Source organism: Rhinopithecus roxellana, chromosome 16, assembly GCF_007565055.1.
Source record: "Rhinopithecus roxellana isolate Shanxi Qingling chromosome 16, ASM756505v1, whole genome shotgun sequence".
NCBI classification, from domain to species: Eukaryota; Metazoa; Chordata; class Mammalia; order Primates; family Cercopithecidae; genus Rhinopithecus; species Rhinopithecus roxellana.
In genome coordinates, this window is record NC_044564.1 from 37,826,495 (window position 1) to 37,847,856 (window position 21,362).

Below are 21,362 nucleotides of genomic sequence, written 5' to 3' on the forward strand. Positions count from 1 at the left end.
GCTAAATTTTGATCAGTTTCACACATGAAAATGTACATGTGTAAGTATATGGACATCACTAAAGTTATGGATAAAGAACTAGATCCAATATTTATGTTCCAAAGCCCTTGGGGAGTTTGAAGATACAGATGTTTTAGATAAATGCCTTAGATTTAGCAGGAGGAGATCTCATGGTATGGTACAGAAAAAACTGCATTTGAATTATTTAGAAAATGTGAATTGGAGGCCGGCTTTGTCATATCTTCTTATAAAACTTTAAAAAATATCTAGCCTGTCTGCACACCCATAAATGTGATTATTACTCCCACCATTGCACCAGTACCAATATCACTATTGTCACTAAGATATGTGAGACCACAACAAACTTTGCAGACTCAGGGGATTACCATACCTAACACCATTAGAATTATATGACTACCACAACAAACATCATCATGGAATTACTTGAATACCTCAACCACCGTGGCTGCGTTAAGAGAATACCACTACCAAGGCAGATATTTGAATAGCACCACCACCATCACAGTTATGTGAATTCCATGACCAATGTCACAGAGAAATATGAATTAGGCTACCATCAACATTGCAGAGTTATGTGATTACAACAACCAGCATCACGAGTTCATGTGAATAACAGGACCAATGTCACAGAATTATGTGAATACCACCAGCATCAAAGCCACAGAATTATCCAAATACCAGAGCCACCATTGCAGAGTTATGTGAAAACCATGACCTATGTCACAAAGTTATATGAATACCACAACTGACAACAGAGTTATCTGAATACCATGAACATCAATATCATAGAATTATGGGAATACCACCACCACCATGCTGTTCCAGAATTATGAGAATTATGAAAATACCACAAAAAAACCAACGTGGCAGAGTTATACGAATACCACCACTATCATTGTGGAATTATGTAAATATCATGCCAATGCCATAGAGTTATTTGAGAACTATGAACAATTCAGAGTTATATTAACACTACCACCACCATTACAGAGTTGTGTAAATACCTGCCCCACCATGGATGTATACAGTCAGCCCTACATGTGTGCAGGTCCCACATTCACAGATTCAACAAACTGTGGATTGAAAATAGAAAGAAAAACAATAAAAGTAATGCAAATAAACAATATAGTAACAACTATTTACATAGCATTTATATTATATTAGGTATCATAAATAATCTAGAGAGGATTCAAAGTATAAAGGAGGCTATGCACAGGCTACATGTAAATACTATACCATATTATATATGGGATCTGAGCATCTATGGATTTTGGTATCCTACAGGGTCCTGAAACCACTCCATGGATGCTAGGGGATGAGAATATTTATATAAATAACATGACTAGAGTCACAGAATTATGCAAATACTCCATCCATTATCACAGAGTTAAGTGAAAACTATGACCAATGTTGCAGAGTTATATAAATACCGCCACCATTGTTGCAGAGTTATGATTTGCAACCTCATCCAACATTACATGTTTATAAGAATACCACCAGCAGTAACACTGCAGTAACGTGAATATAATCCCCACCACTATCATAAAATTAGGTGAACACCACTACCACTGATGTCGCAGCATGATGTGAATGCCATGTTCAACATGACACAGTTACGCAAATAGGCAACCAATGATACAGTTATGGGAATATCACCCACACTACCATCACAGGATTATGGGAATAGCACAACCAAGTTGCAGGGTTATTTGAATACCATGACTACCATCACAGTTATATGAATATCATGACCACCAGAGTAGAGTACCACCTGCATCAACTTCACAGAATATATGAATAACCTGACTGACATCTCAGAGTTAGATGAGTATTGGCTCCTCTGTCACTGCAGAGTCATGTCAATGCCACCACTAATAACCTCACAGATTTATTAGAATGACACAGCCAACTTTGCAGAGTTATCCATATATTACCATGACCAATACCACAGAATATTGTGAATACCACCATGACCAACACCACAGAGCTACATGAATACCACCAATGAAAATGATGCAAAATTATGTGAATCCCATAACCTGCAATGGAGTTATAGTGACACCATGTTCACCGTCAGAGATATTATAAATACCACAACCGCCAATGCTGCAAAATTGCGTGACTATCATGGCAAATGTCGTGGGTTCATGTGAATACCACTGCCACCAATAGAGAATTATGTATATACCATCATCAGCAATGTCACAGTGCCATGTGAATATCACCAGCAGCATCAATGTATAATTATTTTAACACCATGATCATCTCAGAGTTGCATGCACATCATGATGAACTGCACAATGCACATCAACCCTACTACTACCAACATTGCAGAGTCACGCAAATACCAGGACCACTTTCAAAAGATCGTGTGAACACCATGAGTAATGTCATTGAGTTATATGACCACCAGCAACAACACTGTAGTATCACATGAACAGCAATGACAATGTCACAGATTTACCTGAATACAACCGCCACTCTTGCACTTAGAGTAACACAACCACTACCATCATCACAGAACTATGTGAATACAATGATCAGTATCACAGTTATGTGAATAGCACCATAAACATTGCAGAAATATGTAAATACCACTACCACCAATGTCACAGTGTTAGGCAAGTACCACAATTAATTTCACAATTATATGACTATCAGCAACAGAACCATAGCACAGTTATGTGTGTACCACCATCGATGTTGCAAAATTACATAATACTGTGATGAAGGTTGCAACATGGGACTATTAGGACAAATTTCACAGTTATGTGAACCCCACCATCAACTCCAATATTGCAGTCATGTAAATACCACAATCATGAGTGCAGAATTACATAAACATCACCAACAACAATGTCACCATGTTATGAGACTAACACTACCACAGTGTTGCACAATTATGTAAATGCCACAGCAAATGTTGCCGAGTTATGTGAACACCATGACAAACTTTGCAGTCTGTGACCACTATCATGGTGTTATGTGAATACAACCAACATCACAGAGTGATGTGGATACACCTCCACCACTATCACAGAGTTACGTGAATACAACCACCACCACCACCACAGAGTTTATGGATACTGTGGCTATTGCCACAGAGTTGTGTGGATACCACAACCAAAGCTGCAGAAACATGTGAATACCACCAACACCAACACCACAACATCAACAGACGTGAAAACCACAACTGGCATCACAGTTATGTGAATACCATAAACAATGATGCAAAACCGTCAATACCAACACTCAGAGTTATATGAATACCATGACCTCCCATGTCACAGTTATGTTAGCACCATAAACAATGATGCAAAACTATGTCAATACCAACACTCAGAGTTATATGAATACTATGACTTCCACGTCACAGTTACGTGAATACCGTGAACAGTATCACTGAATTATGTAAATACCACCACCAACATCACAGAATTATGTGAATACCTCCATCAACGTCACAAAGTGAAATGAATACCGTCAACAACATGGCAGAATTATGTGGATACCATGACAATACTGCAGTTATGTAAGTGCCACCGACACCGTAACAGAGACATGTTTGTACCACATCCACCAGCACAGAATCATGGGAATGCTACTGTCACCACTATCACATCAATAACAATCAGCATTGCAGAGTTATGTAAATATGACCATAATCAGCATCACAGATTTTTGGGATAATGCCCTGCTCCTCTGTCATAAGGTTACGTTAAGATCACAACCGAGGTAGCAGATTTATGTAAATATCACAATGTAGATATTAAAGAGTGATGTGGTTACCACCCACTAACACATAGTCACAGAATTACGTAAAGACCACCACTTCTTTTACAGAGTTATGTATAGCCTGGGCCTAATTTCTTAGAGTTATATTACCACCAACACCACCTTTGCAGTGAATGTGAATACCAGCACCAATGTCACAGACCTGAATTGCCCTCTCAAGGGTGTGTGCAATTTGTCCTCTCAGCACCTGTGCATAAGCAAGCATAGTGGTCTCTGTCCTTCCCAAGACTGCAGTGTCAATCTTTTGAATCTTTGCCAAGGATAAGCAAAAGTAACTCATTCTGTTTTAGTTTGCATTTCCCTCAAATCTAATAAGGTGATTTTTCTTACATGCTTATTGGCCATGTGCATTTCTTTTTCTGTTATTTGATTGTTTATATCTTTCTGCCTAGTTTTCAATTCAGTTATTTATGTTTTTCTTTTAGATTAATTGATGTTAACTTCTTATTCAATCATTTTTCTTTTGGTGGCATCTACATTTTATCTGACAAAAATTACTGCTTTCAGTTGTTAGAGGTATTTTGGGAAAAAAGAAAATTATGACTGTAGGTAATTACTATAATCATAGATGGTGGTTGTTTTCTAGATGGCTTCTGAGAGTCTTGTTTTGTTTAAGAAGGTCTTCCTGACCTGAAGTTCTTACTAATATTCTTTTAACCTTTATTTCAATAATATTTATCACTTATGCATTCATTTGTTTATTTAATGTTTTTCATTTAGCTTTTCAATTCATTTGAAATGCATTGGTCTACATAGGATACAGGAAGAGTTATGATATTTAGCTGCCAGATGGACTGTCATTCATGTTCATACCACTTATATAATAAGTCATCCATTTCTTCCTGAACTAAGGTACCAACTTGGCAGTATATTAAATTCCTATTTCTGAATGGATTTTTACCTGAATTCTATTCTGTTCATTTGTCAACTGCTGTCCCTTGTATGTATTTTTTCTTAAGAGATTTAAAATCATTTTGTGAAGTTTCCTTACCCCTCAAAAATGATTTAGATTCTTATTGAAATGTCATATTATAGTCTATGCTTTTCTTCTATAGTGTATTCCAAGGCACTTTTTTTTTCAAGCACTGGTCACCACTGGTTAATTTTTTTCCATTTCATCTCTACCTATTTTTTTTTTTTTTCTAACAGAGACAAAAATCTATTGACTTAGGGTAACAAGAGAAAACTCAAGCTGTGGGCTCCAGAGATGTACAAAACTGGATTATGAAAGCTGAACAGTGGAGCCCAGAAAATCTCCTAGTGCCAAAACGACTGAAACACAAATGGAAACGTAAAGCGTTAGAGTTTAGATCTATCTGCCTCATAGGAATTCCAGAAAAAGAAAATTTTAAAAGAAGAAAAGAAATATTAAAATATCAGCAAAACAAAATGTTTAGAGAGGGGGTGGTCACATTTTCATGGCTCCCAGGAGAAATGTGAAGAAAGATGCACTCATAGAACACAGTAGCCTCATTTCAGGACACACAAATCAAGAGAGAAACATTCTAAAAGTTTTCCAGGAGTAGGGGAAAAAAAAAAAGACAGGTTATTTTAAAAGGTAGGAGGTGTGGAATAATGTTAGTGTTCTCTTTCAGCACCAAATACATGAAGACAAATAACATCATCAAAAGTCTGAAGAATAGAAATATTGAGCCAAGAATCTTACATGCACCCAAACTAGCATCCCAGTAGGAGGGCAAAGCGAGGACTCAGAAAGTTAACCACCCACAGACACTCTGAAGGAATTATTCCAGAAAAACAATGAATACAAAGAAGAGGAGGATGTGGGCTGCAAGAAAAAATGACGATAAAAGAATCAGTAAAAGTTGCAGATACACCTTATGCCTTAATAATTATTGATGCATAACTTTAAATATGTACTTTTTACAATGATCAGAAACTAGTATCTCAGGAGATCTAAATATGGTAGGTAAGGGAATGATGGCAAGGAGAGGTAGGAGAAGAAAAGGTAAAGCATGCCAAGGGCTGTTCAGTTTTGTGGAGGTAGATCCAGAACTGATTAGTTCTAGGTAGCAGTAAAAAATAATGTTTATATATGTGTGTAAAAATTTATATACCGCTGTAAAAATAAGAATAGAATAAGAGACCTTCAAACTACTACAGAACAAAAGAAAAAATAGCCCAGCCAGTAAAAAGAAGGGATACAAATAGAATATGCACAGATGAAAGGCAAAGATAAAATATAAACGTCAGCAATAGTTCCCAATACCTCAGTAATCACAATAACCATAAATGCATCAAACCTGTCAATTAAAAGTCAAAGCCCTTCACATTGATTAAAAATATGTATGGGTTAAATAAAGTGATGGAAAAAAAAGACAAAGGGAATACTAAATACATAAAACATTCTATATCAGACAAATGCTAGCAAAAGAAAACAGGGGTTTAATGTGGGGAAATATCCTGTTTACAATAGCAAGAAAGAAAAAACATAAAATCAATTTAATGAGAAATGTACAAAATCAAATAGAAGAAAACTTTAATGAAAGATGAATAAATAAAAGAAAACATGCTTATGTGGAAAGACATGCCATGCTTCCTGGATTGGAAGATTCAATAGAAAACATGCCAATTCTTCCCCAAATTAATCTACAATTTAACTATAACAATTAAGCTTCAACAGCACTTTTCCCCCAGAACTTGGGAAACTAATTCTAAAGTATATGTAATAAAAGATGATCCTTAAGAACACAAAGGAATTTCTGAAGAAGATAAAAAGGAACTCGTGAAAATAATGTGGGAACAGGTGAGTCATACAAGGCATTAGAAGACAGTCTAGGAGAAAGAGCACACACGTCCATGGGAACCATTGAAGAAAAGATGAGCCATAAGGCGATGCTGTGATTAGCTAGTACATTAAGAAGAGAATCCATGGAGCAGCCCAGCCTAGCCCAGTGCCATTGTGCAAAGTTGTGTAAGGCGTGTGTTACTGTGGTGCAGAATGGGACATTCTCCCCGCATGTCCAGTGTACCCCATACACAAATATAAAGGCTAAAATGGTTAAAGAGCCAAACCTAAGAAACAAGATATAAAAGCGTTATAAGAAACTAGAGAATAATATTTTTATAACAAGACCTAAAACTCAAAGGCCATAAGTGAACTCATGAAAATGAATAGTTTTTGTAAAACAGAACAAACGACATAGGTAGCATGAAAAGGCAAGTGAAAGATTGAGAAAAACATAATAAATTGAACAAAAACTTTAATATCCAGGGTACTCAAAGAGTCTCTGTGAGTCATTAAGTCAGTCCATCAACTCTATAGAAAAAAATAGGCAAAGGGTACAAAAAGGAAATTCACAGAAGAAAGGCAATTGGCCAATATACATCTGTGCAAATGCACAAAAAGAAGGAAGTTTCCATTTTTTTTTTTCTTGAGATAGAGTTTCACTCTTGTTGCCCTGGCTGGAGTGCAATGGTGCGATCTCAGCTCACCACAACCTCTGCCTCCCAGGTTCAAGTGATCCTCCTGCCTAAGGCTCCTGAATAGCTGGGATTACAGGTAATGCGCCACCATGCCCGGCTAATTTTGTATTTTTAGTAGAGATGGGGTTTCTCCATGTTGGTCAGGCTGGTCTCGAACTCCTGACCTCAGGGGATCTGCCCACCTTGGCCTCCCAAAGTGCTGGGATTACAAGTGTAAGCCACTGCGCTGGCTGGAAGTTTCAATGTTTTTAAGTACACACACAATGCTTACACACAAAGTCAATGTTGTGATACTGCACTTATGTAGAGTCAAATTTGCATGAAAATGCATAAAACGAATTAGAACTCTCTAAAAGTCTTTACACAATTTATACTTCCAGTATTGGAAATGATGCAAAGATGAAATGCATAGCATGGTGAATTATAAACAAATAATGCTAACAATTTAAAGTAGTGGGGGAAAAGATTTTAAATACTTTATAAACCTAAAAAGAAAATCTGATATGAAGAAGTGTATTATAAGGATAAATTACAGCAATTGCACAGAGTTAGTCCATAAGAGCTGGCCAACTTTCACTATCATTAACTATATTTGGAAGTCTTGCATCATGATAAACTACTGCTTTTTTCTTTTAGGTCATGGCTCTCCTTGGAGAATAAATTCACATTCATTTTCTCCATGGTGATGCTCTCGAAATTCTTCCATAATTCTATATACCCCAACACAAGAATTCCCTATTAAATTTTTTCATCTTCTGAGCCATGCTTCTATGTTGTTTCGGACACCTGGAAATCCATTTCACATGCACTCATATACAGAGCACACATTTGGTGAAAATAATACCAGTGATAGAACAGCAACACCATTGCATAAATGTCCTCTTATCCTATCATGCACGTAATTACTTCCGAAGCAGTCAGTAACTTTGCAACCCTCTTCAGGCAAATGAAGCTTTAATTCACTAAAAGCTACTGGAATGTCACTAGCTGGCAGGAATGCCAATGCAGAGAAATGATGCATTTTAAAAACTTGCGTCATTGCCATATCATGTGGCCAATCCACTCATCTGAACTGTCTACCAAATGCATTGGGCTGAATTGAAAAAAACAACCTTTATTAGTAATAACTTGAAATTCACTTTTAGAAGGCTTGACAACACCTATTTCCAAACCTACCATTACAGCTTAGGGATTTAATCAAATGTTGGGGATTTTAGACCGAATGCAACAATTTTTAAAACGATGCACACTTAGATTCTCCAAAAGACACCAGTACTTCCTCCACTTTCTATGAGTTAAAGCAAGTCACGGGGTTAGCCAGATTCATGGGGAGAGGGGCCACCTAAGGGTATGAACCCGAGAAGACTTGGCTCACTGAGTCAGCCTTTGGAGACAACTGGGCAGAGAGGAGACTTGGATGGAGTAGGTGCTGCTAGGGTGGGGAGTCAGGTAGGGGAGTAGGAATTGTGGGAAGGAAGCCTTTTACCTCTAAATCTTCTGTTACCAAGGGATGGGCTTGCTTCCTGATCAGCATAGAAACCAATACTATGGCACCAGCTTTTGTGAAAAGAAAGCCTTTATGGCAAGTCGACTGGCAAGGAGACAGGAGGCAAGGCTCAAATCTGACTCTCCAAACTGGGAGTGGGTCATGCTTTTATAGCATTGCTAACTAGTCCCAGGTGATGCCAATGAAGCCGATCTGCCAGGTGGGTGATGTTACCAATCAGGAGTTTGAAGCTTTTCCCCATTGCACATGCCTGGGCTACGTGATACAATTTTGGCTCTGCACCGTCGCTAACAACTTAAGCAATGGTTAATCAGCTTCAGCTGGTTCTGTGGTTATACTTCTGTTTTGTTTAAACATGTTGTAACAAGAATGTGTTTACTAATTACTTGCACAACTTCAAATAATAAAAAAACTAAAAATATTTTCCACCAAAAAAGACCATGCTTAATAAAATTAGACCTCCATAGTGTGATCAGAATTGCTCACAAAGCAACCAATGGATATCTGGTGACTACAATTTGAAGCTATCTGGAACCTCTCTCCTCAATGATCCTCTTGAGGGTCATCTCATTCTGATGAAGGATGGAAGAGGGAAGGGGCAGCAGTGAGACCAGCCAGCTCTCTTCCTCTGACAAGTCTCAGGTGGGCTTGTCCACGTTCATCATTGAAATTCTTCCTCCTGGCTTCAGGAATTGGTCAGGGATGGGTGTGTGATCCCAGCCAAGCCAGTGTGTCAAGATCTGGGGGTGTCGCTAGAACTGCCTGGACCATCAACTGCTTTTTGTTTTTGACAAAGTCAAACCCAGCTTCAGAGAGCTACACATCATTCCATCCTCCTGTTTCTCAGCCACCAAACTTTCCTGACCAGAGGAGGTTAGAAGAATTCATGGATCATTAACCTTGGTGACTTCTACCTTCAGTGACTATTAGAGCCATCTTCTGAAGTCCATTTGGAATTATGGTGTGCCCAGACCTGTTGTTTCCAAGCAGGGCCCATAAATGGGAATGTTATGCATGCTAGATCTGATGGAAAATCTATTATAACGTGAACATTTCATTGTTAGTATGCTGACCAATTTGCCTTTTAGGCATCTGGTACTGGGCAAAAAGGGGTCTCTTAAATGACTTTAAAATATTTAAGCAATCATTCAATTGTAGCTAATAATAACAGAAGCATTTGTTTCCTAATAACATATAAAAACTCCTGCATTGCCAACAAACATATGAAAAAAAAAAATGCTCATCGTCACTGGTCATCAGAGAAATGCAAATCAAAACCACAATGAGATACCATCTCATGCCAGTTAGAATGGTGATCATTTAAAAGTCTGGAAACAACAGATGCTAGCAAGAATGTGGAGAAATAGGAACGCTTTTACACTGTTGGTGGGAGTGTAAATTAATTCAACCATTGTGGAAGAGTGTGGCGATTCCTCAAGGCTCTAGAACCAGAAATACAATTTGACCTAGCAATCCCATTACTGGGTATATACCCAAAGAATTATGAATCATTCTACTATAAAGACACATTAACACATATGTTTATTGCAGTAATATTTACAATAGCAAAGACTTGGAACCAACACAAATGCCCATCAATGATACACTGGATAAAGAAAATGTGGCACATGTACACCATGGAATACCATGCAGCCATAAAAAAGAATGAGCTTATGTCCTTTACATGGACATGGATGAAGCTGGAAACCACCATCCTCAGCAAACTAACACAGGAACAGAAAACCAAACACCACATGTTCTCACTCATAAGTGGGAGTCGAACAATGAGAACACATGGACATAGGGAGGGGAACATCACACACCGGGGCCTTCAGGGGGTGAGGGGAAGGGGAGGGAGAGCATTAGGATAAATACCTAATGAATGCGGGGCTTAAAACCTAGATGACAGATAGATGGGTGCAGCAAACCACCATGGCACATGTCTACTTATGTAATAAAACCTGCACATTCAGCACATGTATCACAGAACTTAAAGTAAAATAAATAAGAAATCTGAAAAAAGGACAAAAATATCTCCCACATCTCTCAATTAAATGTGCATCTGCACCTATTAGGATGTTCTGGTAGGGAGGAACTAAATCTTGCATTGCATTCAAAGACCTTAGAATTTACTAGTCATGCCCGAAAAAGTCATCATGTGGGGCAGCAAGAAATACACAGAAGCCAGAATTAGAGATAAACTGCTGGGATTCAAGAAAGGGTACCATGGAACAACATACATGGGAGCTGTGGGTCTGCAGCAGTGGGTCTCCAAGTGCTCAGGCCAGCAGCATCAACATCAAACAGGAGCTTGTTAGGAACACAAATCCCAAACCTCCTGCAAGCTTTCCAGGAAATTCTGATGTCCAGTCAAGTGTGAGATCTACCTGTATGAGACATCTAAATTTCCGAGCTTGCTTTGTCTTGTCAGTGTTGCGTTCAGGCCAAATAAGTTCAAATCTTGGTTCTTTAATTGTTTAATATTAGTTTTTTATTTTCAATTAAGTCTCCTTGAACCTCATTTTTCTTAAATGAGAACAGTGATGATGGTGTCTGCTTTCTGGATTTATTGTAAGTCTAAGTATCTCACACAGCTCCTGGCACACCATATAGTCAGAGGCATTTGAACCAGACCAACTCCATCTTGAATAGAAGCTGGGTAAAATGAGGCTGAGACCTAAAGGGCTGTGTTCCCAGAAGGTTAAGGCATTCTTAGTCACAGGATGAGATAGGAAGTCAGCACAAGATACAAGTCATAAAGACCTTGCTAATAAAACAGGTTGCAGTAAAGAACACCCACCAAAACCAAGATGGTGATGAGTGTGACCTCTGGTTGTCCTCACTGCTACACTCCCACCAGCGCCATGACAGTTTACAAATGCCAGACAATGTCAGGAGCTTACTTTATATGGTCTTAAAAGGGAAGGGACCCTCAGTTCCAGGATTTGCCCACTCGCTTCCCAGAAAACTCATGAATTATCTACCCCTTGTTTAGCAAATAATCAAAAAAATAACCATAAAAATGGGCAACCAGTAGCTCTTGGGGCTGCTCTGCCTATGTAATAGCCATTTTTTATTCCTTTACTTTCTTAATAAACTTGCTTTCATTTTACTCTATGGATTTGCTTCATATTATTTCTTGTGCAAGATCCAAGAACCCTTGCTTGGGGTCTGGATCAGGACCACTTTCAGGCAACATCTTTCCTGTGAACCATGGAAGGGACTATACTAAAGAGACCCCTGACCCAAAGGAAAATCATCTGCACACAACACCAATTGGCTGACTTTGGGTAAACAGAGTGCCTTAACCCGGGTAAAGGATGAGATACGGTTAGAGACCCAACTTAGAGGAGCTAGAGACTCTCCTAAAGACAAAGTGGGTTAAAGTCCCCGCTTAATAAAAGGCAAGGATGAGTGACTGAACTTGGGTTCAAGGCCCAACTTAGGAAGGTTAGAGTCCTTCCTAACATTTAGTGGGTTAGAGGCCCCATTCAGTAAAGTCTCTCTCTGCTAAGAATGGATCTGGCACCACAAGATATTAACTGTTATTCTCTTTCAATTAATCTGCCTTGCACTCTTTGCTAATGGCTTGGGTGATGGGATTAAGCATGTACAAGATCATGGGACATGGGGAGCTTTTTTTTCCCCAAAAGGGGAAACTTGAGAACTGATAGAACTGCTGGAAAAGGTCCCTTCACTATGGACAAGTTGCCTCCTGTTGATTCAGCATTTCTGAGATGGTTGGGTCTTCCTCTGGTCTCCCTGGGGTCCTCACTTTCCCCACCCTGGATGCAGGCAATGTTTTTCTCCCTTCCTTTTTTTTCTTTCTGTGCAAACCAGCTGAATGAATGATAAAAATCACCGTTTATCTCTTCTGTAAAGTTTTGATTCATTGGAAAAAGGATTTGTGAGGTTAGTCTTAAGCTGTCGTGAATCTGTTGTAGTTTGTGCTATGAAAGAGGGGTACCTTAGTATAGAACATGGCTTAGGACCCCATAAGCCTGCTGTTCAAGATGACCCAACAAACTGATCAGTTATGTCCTTGGGAGCTTGACCTTGCAACCATGTGGTGGTACTTTCTCTTAGTCTCTGCCACCCAGGGAACAGGAATTTTGGAATTCAAGTCATACTTAGCCCTAAAAATTGTCTTAAGCAGTTAAAAGCCTTACAAGCTCAAAATTGACTGCTTTAGGCTCCTTCTGGGAAAAGCAATGGAGACTGCCCAGTGCTGTAGCTCAATAGCTAAAGGCTTTCTTTTCAAAATGGTGGCCTGGGTTCAGGGTTCAATTCCTGGCTTAAGAAATGAGTCCTTTCTAGTTTGATATCTGTCATTTTTTAATTCTTTTCCCCTCCATGATGAACAACTTCTGGCTTCCCTTCTTGAATTTTTCCTTTCTCTAAGCACCTGGGAGGTTACCTTTGGTACAGTTCAAAAACCAGAAATATTGGCAGTTTGGCATGGCTAAAGTCTGGTAATAAGAGATTTAAAAGAATTTTTTTGAAACAGTGCTACAGTTAAAAGTCATACAACTACTGGATCTTCTTCTGTCTGTGTATTTATATGTGTTGTGTGTGTGATGTCTACATATGAAAGGACTTTGATTAATTGGTTTAAACATAATAAGAGCTTAAATAAAATATTTTATCAGATAAGAAAAAAATATAATGCCTTTTGGTTCATGTGACCTTAGTAAGCTTTGAGAAATAAAGGCAGTTTTAAAGATTATTAGTAAAATTAAATTAAAATGTCTTCAAAATTTAGACATTTGGTCTAAATGATGCAGGTCAGATACTAGGTTTGGTAAATGCTTTTAAAGTCATAAACTGCTACTTTGACTTTTAAAAATTGTTCAGAACAAAAGTCAGCAGAAACTTCTGCAGACTTAAACGTCCCTGTTTGACAGCTTTGAAGAGAGTAGTGGTTCTCCCAGCATGGAGTTTGAGATCTGAGAACGGACAGACTACCTCCTCAAGTGGGTCCCTGACCCATGAGCAGCCTAACTGGGAGATATCTCCCAGTAGGGGCCAACTGACACCTCATACAGCCAGCTGCCACTCTGAGACTAAGCTTCCAGAGGAAGGATCAGGCAGCAACATTTGCCGTTCTGCAATATTTGCTGTTCTGCAGCCTTCCCTGGTGATACTCAGGCAAACAGGGTCTGGAGTGGACCTCCAGCAAATTCCAACAGACCTGCAGCTGAGGGTCCTGACTGTTAGAAGGAAAACTAACAAACAGAAAGAACATCCACCCCAAAACCCCATCTGTATGTCACCATCATCAAAGAAAGACCAAAGGTAGATAAAAACCACAAAGATGGGGAGAAACCAGAGCAGAAAAGCTGAAAATTATAAAAATCAGAGCACCTCTTGTCCTCCAAAGGAATGCAGTTCCTCACCAGCAATGGAACAAAGCTGGATGGAGAATGACTTTGATGAGTTGAGAGAAGAAGGCTTCAGACAATCGGTAATAACAAACTTCTCCAAGCTAAAGGATGATGCTCGAACCCATTGCAAAGAAGCTAAAAACCTTGAAAAAACATTAGATGAATGGCTAACTAGAATAAACAGTGTAGAGAAGACCTTAAATGACCTGATGGAAAACCATGGCATGAGAGCTACATGATGCATGCACAAGCTTCAGTAGCCAATTTGATCAAGTGGAAGAAAGGGTATCAGTGAATGAAGATTAAAGTAATGAAATGAAGTGAGAAGAGAAGTTTAGAGAAAGAAGAGTAAAAATAAATGAACAAAGCCTCCAAGAAATATGGGACTATGTGAAAAACCAAATCCATGCCTGATTGGTGTACCTGAAAGTAATGGGGAGAATGGAACCAAGTTGGAAAACACTCTGCAGTATATTATCCAGGAGAACTTCCCCAACCTAGCAAGGCAAGCCAACATTCAAACTCAGGAAATACAGAGAACACCACAAAGATATTCCTCGAGAAGAGCAACTCAAAGACACATAATTGTCAGATTCACCAAAGTTGAAATGAAGGAAAAAATGTTAAGGGCAGCCAGAGAGAAAGGTCAGGTTACCCACAAAGGGAAGCCCATCAGACTAACAGTGGCTTTCTCAGCAGAAACTCTACAAGCCAGAAGAGAGCCAATATTCGACATTCCTAAAGAAAAGAATTTTCAACCCAGAATTTCATATCCTGCCAAACTAAGCTTCATAAGTGAAGGAGAAATAAAATCTTTTACAGACAAACAAATACTGAGAGATTTTTGTCACCATCAGACCTGCCTTAGAAGAACTCCTGAAGGAAGCACTAAACATGGAAAGAAACAACCTGTACCAGTCACTGCAAAAACATGCCAAAATGTAAAGACCACCGATGCTAGGAAGAAACTGCATCAACTAACAAGTAAAATAACCAGCTACCATCATAATGACAGTATCAGATTCACACATAACAATATTAACCTTAAATGTAACTGGGCTAAATGCCCCAGTTAAAAGACATGGACTGGCAAATTGGATAGAGTCAAGACCCATCAGTGTGCTGTATTCAGGAGACCCATTTCATGTGCAGAGACACACATAGACTCAAAATAAAGAGATGGAGGAAGATCTACCAAGCTAATGGAAAACAGAAAAAGCAGGGGTTGCAATCCTAGTCTCTGACAAAACAGACTTTAAACCAACAAAGATCAAAAGAGATAAAGAAGGCCATTACATAATAGTAAAGGGATCAATTCAACAAGAAGAGCCAACTATCCTAAATATATATGCACCCAATACAGGAGCACCCAGATTCATAACGCAAGTCCTTAGAGACCTATAAAGAGACTTAGACTCTCACACAATAATAACGGGAGACTTTAGCACCCCACTGTCAACATTAGACAGATCAATGAGACAGAAAGTTAACAAGGATATCCAGGAATTGAACTCAGCTCTGCACCAAGCGGACCTAACAGACATCTACAGAACTCTCCACCCCAAATCAACAGAATATACATTCTTCTCAGTACCATATCACACTTATTCCAAAATTGACCACATACTTGGAAGTAAAGCACTCCTCAGCAAATGTAGAAGAACAGAAATTATAACAAACTCTCTCTCTCAGACCACAGTGCAATCAAACTAGAACTCAGGATTAAGAAACTCACTCAAAACTGCTCAACTACATGGAAACTGAGCAACCTGCTCCTGAATGACTACTAGGTAAATAACGAAATGAAGGCAGAAATAAAAATGTTCTTTGAAACCAATGAGAACAAAGACACAACATACCAGAATCTCTGGGATACATTTAAAGCAGTATGTAAGGGAAATTTATAGCACTAAATGCCCACAAGAGAAAGCAGGAAAGATCTAAAATTGACACCCTAACACCACAATTAAAATAATTAGAGAAGCAAGAGCGAACACATTCAAAAGCTAGCAGAAGGCAAGAAATAACTAAGATCAGAGCAGGACTGAAGGAGACAGAGACACAAAAAGCCCTTCAAAAAAAAAAATCAATGAATCCAGGAGCTGGTTTTTTGAAAGGATCAACAACATTGATAGACTAGCAAGACCAATAAAGAAGAAAAGAGAGAAGAATCAAATAGATGTAATAAAAAATGATAAAGGGGATATCACCACCGATCCCACAGAAATACAAACTACCATCAGAGACTACTATAATCACCTCTACGCAACTAAACTAAAATATCTAGAAGAAATGGACAAATTCCTGGACACATACACCCTCCCAAGACTAAACCAGGAAGAAGTTGAATCTCTGAATAGACCAATATCAGGATCTGAAATTGAGGCAATAACTAACAGCCTACCAACCAAAAAAAGTCCAGGACCAGATGGATTCACAGCCGAATTCTACCAGAGGTACAAAGAGGAGCTGGTACCATTCCTTCTGAAACTATTCCAATCATATAGAAAATGAGAGAATCCTCCCTAACTCATTTTATGAGGCTGGCATCATCCTGATACCAAAGCCTGGCAGAGACAGAACAAAGAAAGAGAATTTCAGACCAATATCCCTGATGAACATCGATGCAAAAATCCTCAATAAAATACTGGCAAACCGAATCCAGCAGCACATCAAAAAGCTTATCCACCATAATCAAGTTGGCTTCATCCCTGGGATGCAAGGCTGGTTCAACATACACAAATCAATAAATGTAATCCATCATATAAACAGAACCAAAGACAAAAACCATATGATTATCTCAATAGATGCAGAAAAGGCCTTTGACAAAATTCAACAGCCCTTCATGCTAAAAACTCTCAATAAACTAGGTATTGATGGGACATATCTCAAAATAATAAAAGCTATTTATGACAAACCCACAGCCAATATCATACTGAATGGGCAAAAACTGGAAGCATTTCCTTTGAAAACTGGCATGAGACAGGGATGCCCTCTCTCACCACTCCTATTCAACGTAGTGTTGGAAGTTCTGGCCAGGGCAATCAGGCAGGAGAAAGAAATAAAAGGTATTCAATTAGGAAAAGAGGGAGTCAAATCCTCCCTGTTTGCAGCTGACATCATTGTATATTTAGAAAACCCCATCGTCTCAGCCCAAAATCTCCTTAAGCTGATAAGCAGCTTCAGCAAAGTCTCAGGATACAAAATCAATGTGCAAAAATCACAAGCATTCCTATATATCATTAACAGACAAACAGAGAGCCAAATCATGAGTGAAGTCCCATTCACAATTGCTTCAAAGAGAATAAAATACCAAGAATCCAACTTACAAGGGATGTGAAGAACCTCTTCAAGGAGAACTACAAACCACTGCTCAACAAAATAGAAGAGGACACAAACAAATGGAAGAACATTCCATGCTCATGGATAGGAATAATCAGTATCATGAAAATGGCCATACTGCCCAAGGTAATTTATAGATTCAACGTCATCCCCATCAAGCTACCAATGACTTTCTTCACAGAATTGGAAAAAATTACTTTAAAGTTCATACAGAACCAAAAAAGAGCCCATATTGCCAAGACAATCCTAAGCAAAAAGAACAAAGCTGGAGGCATCACGCTACCTGACTTCAAACTATACTACAAGGCTATATAACCAAAACAGCATGGTACTGGTACCAAAACAGAGATATAGACCAATGGAACAGAACAGAGCTCTCAGAAATAATACCACACATCTACAACCATCTGATCTTTGACAAACCTGACAAAAACAAGAAATGGGGAAAGGATTCCCTATTTAATAAATGGTGTTGGGAAAACTGGCTAGCCATACGTAGAAAGCTGAAACTGGATCCTTCCTTACATCTTATACAAAAATTAATTCAAGATGGATTAAAGACTTAAATGTTAGACCTAAAACCATAAAAACCCTAGAAGAAAACCTAGGCAATACCATTCAGGACATAGGCATGGGCAAAGACTTTATGACTAAAACACCAAAATCTATAGCAACAAAAGCCGAAATAGACAAATGGTATCTAATTAAACTAAAGAACTTCTGCACAGCAAAAGAAACAGAGTGAACAGGCAACCTACAGAATGGGAGAAAAATTTTGCAATGTACCCATCTGACAAAGGGCTAATATCCAGAATCTACAAAGAACTTAAACAAATTTACAAGAAAAAAATCAAACAACCCCATCAAAAAGTGGGCAAAGGATATGAACAGACACTTCTCAAAAGAAGACATTTATGCAGCCAACAAGCACATGAAAAAACGCTCATCATCGCTGGCCATCAGAGAAATGCAAATCAAAACCACAATGAGATACCATCTCACACCAGTTAGAATGGCGATCATTAAAAAGTCAGGAAACAATAGGTGCTGAAGAGGATGCGGAGAAATAGGAACACTTTTACACTGTTGGTGGGACTGTAAACTAGTTCAACCATTGTGGAAAACAGTGTGGCGATTCCTCAAGGATCTAGAACTAGAAATACCATTTGACTCAGCCATCCCATTACTGGGGATATACCCAAAGGATTATAAGTCATGCTGCTATAAAGACACATGCACACGTATGTTTATTGCAGCACTATTCACAATAGCAAAGACTTGGAACCAACCTAAATGTCCAACAATGATAGACTGGATTAAGAAAATGTGGCATATATACACCACGGAATACTATGCAGCCATAATTTGAAGGATGAGTTCATGTCCTTTGTAGGGACATGGTTGAAGTTGTAAACCATCATTCTGAGCAAACTGTTGCAAGGACAGAAAAGCAAATACCACATGTTCTCACTCATAGGTGGGAATTGAACAATGAGAATACTTGGACACAGGGTGGGGAACACCACAAAGCCTGTTGTGGGGTGGGGCGGTGGCAGGGATAGCATTAGGAGATATTCCTAATGTAAATGATGAGTTAATGGGTGCATCACACCAACATGGCACATGTATACATATGTAACAAACCTGCATGTTGTGCACATGTACCCTAGAACTTAAAGTACAATAAAAAATATGGTTCAGAATATCTACTTTGAAGCATTAGATTCTAAAGAAGGCCTGAGGACATGTGAAGCCCCATGCCCCTCAGCCATGCTGGAAAGAGTCAACTCTTATTCGCACTTCTGTCTGGTGTCCTAGGCTCCACACCTGACACATAATTACAATCACTTATGAACCAAGTTTTTCAACAAAAGTAAAAGTTGCTAGAAGTTAACAGTGTAATATGTGTTTGAGACTACTAAAGAAACAGTTCTACATGCAAGGAGTGTAAGGAAAGTAGAATATACTTTTGGTAAAATATTGTAAGAAAGCCTGGGAATGTGGATTTCTTGCCTAAGTTTAAAGGGTAAAAGGATTCTTTTAAAGTGACATAGAAAAAATTTAAAGGTTTGAACAAGTTCTGGAAAGTTTATAAAAATATTAATTGTTAAAAAGATTCTCTGTGTGAACATATTATCTAGAGTTAAAGGGGGTATTATTCAGTTTTTCTGAAAGTTGAACATTAAAATAAAAGCACAACAGGATTTTCTAAGAGGACTGATCTGCTCTTTACTGAAAATTGTAAGGGGTTATAAAAAGTTTGTAAGAATCTTACCTTACAGTTGAACTGATTAAGATTGAATAGATTTGTCTAATAATTATAGTTGTTATGTTAAATTATTGTGTGTCATAGATGTAACCAAAATTTCCTTGTCAATTGTGACTTTAATAGTGACTGTCCTAAGAGTTTTTGCCATCCACAGACAATTGTTTTCTTGTTTTGGTCCTCTTCAAAAGGCGGTTTATAGTCAGCTATAAAATTTGACAGGTACTATTGAACGCAAGTTTCTGATAACTTTGGAGATTGTAACATTAGAATAGAGGGAAAAACTTTAAGGGCTCTAATGGAGAGCTGAAATGTTTGTTAATATCAAGCAGAACCGAAATTAACTGCATAGGCTGAACTAATAGAAGACTGAAGTAATCTTTCTGACTTATGCTTAAAATGTAGCTGATCTTTTATTTTGTTTTTCAGAGTTAAGGAAACTTTTTTTTGAGCTATTTACAGCCTTTAGCAATTGAGTAAAGAATTCTCCTGTAAACAAAATTCAGAACATATTTGTTTCTCTTTACATGATTTCTCCAGAATTTAGAAATTATTTGTGAGTAATCTTAATTTATGGTGATATAAATATTTGCGTAAGTAAAACAATAATGTTTTCTTTTGCAACAGGAGACAATTAGAGAAACTGGTTACTTTACCAAGGCTTTGACTGGAATGGTGTGCTTTCCTCTAAGAAATCAAACTTGACTTGTAGAGCCAATAAAAGCCCCTTGGGAAAACTGGCCTCATACCTTGTCTAAAACAGTCCCTGTGCAGGGTTCCTGACCTGTGGTAAGTAAAGAATGTCACTTTCTGACAGGCCAAGAAGCCCCATGTTGTCTTCAGACCTCAAAAGGAGAAGAATTTATTTAATTCAGGTATTTGAGGATACAAACCCATTGCTGGGTTTGGCTTTTTAAAAAGTCTTATCTAAGATTCCTTTTACAGAAAAGGAATTTCATCAAAGCCAATTTAAAAAGCCTGTTTAAAAAGGAATTATTTTTGATGCACCTTATACAAATAATCTGGTCAAGCATAAGACTAAGGTTTATTTTTGCAAACAAATCAGTCTATTATGATTTGTCTTTAGTAAAAACGGGACACTAGAGAGAGAGAAAAAATTATGTTTCAAGTACTATGCTTTACCTGTTATAAAATTCTGGTCTCATCAGTTGTTTTTCAGGGTTTTTTTCTGCAATTTAGACTGACTTTGCTTATTCCTGTGAATCAGTGATCTCTGGCTACAGCTTAGAAGAATTGAGACGGATGGGTAATGTAGAAACAATCTGGATCAATATTCTAATTCTCGGCACATATTGGAATCAGTTAGCAACCCCACATCAGCTTGGTTTCAACAATTTCCCAGTTCATAGAAGGCTTTCTTATTTAGCTTACTTGGGATAATTGTGCTTATTTTGCTTTACTGTTGTGGAATATATTGCTGTCGTACTCCTTGTGTAGGAATGCAGGATAAGCTTACTCAATATTCTCTTAAACTGAACACTTATTAATCTTCCAGATATCACCTTTTGTCAGAGCTCAAGAGTCATGAATGACCCTCACCAAACTGATGCTTTCTGAGCTCCTCTCTACCCTGAAGAGC

The 21,362-nt window shown here is 38.2% G+C and overlaps 1 protein-coding gene across 4 annotated transcripts in view; it reads right to left on the reverse strand.

The window, feature by feature from the left end:
• SHC3 (SHC adaptor protein 3) overlaps nucleotides 1–21,362 on the reverse strand; it is a 176,969-nt gene that overhangs the window by 114,546 nt on the left and 41,061 nt on the right. The window lies entirely within an intron of this gene.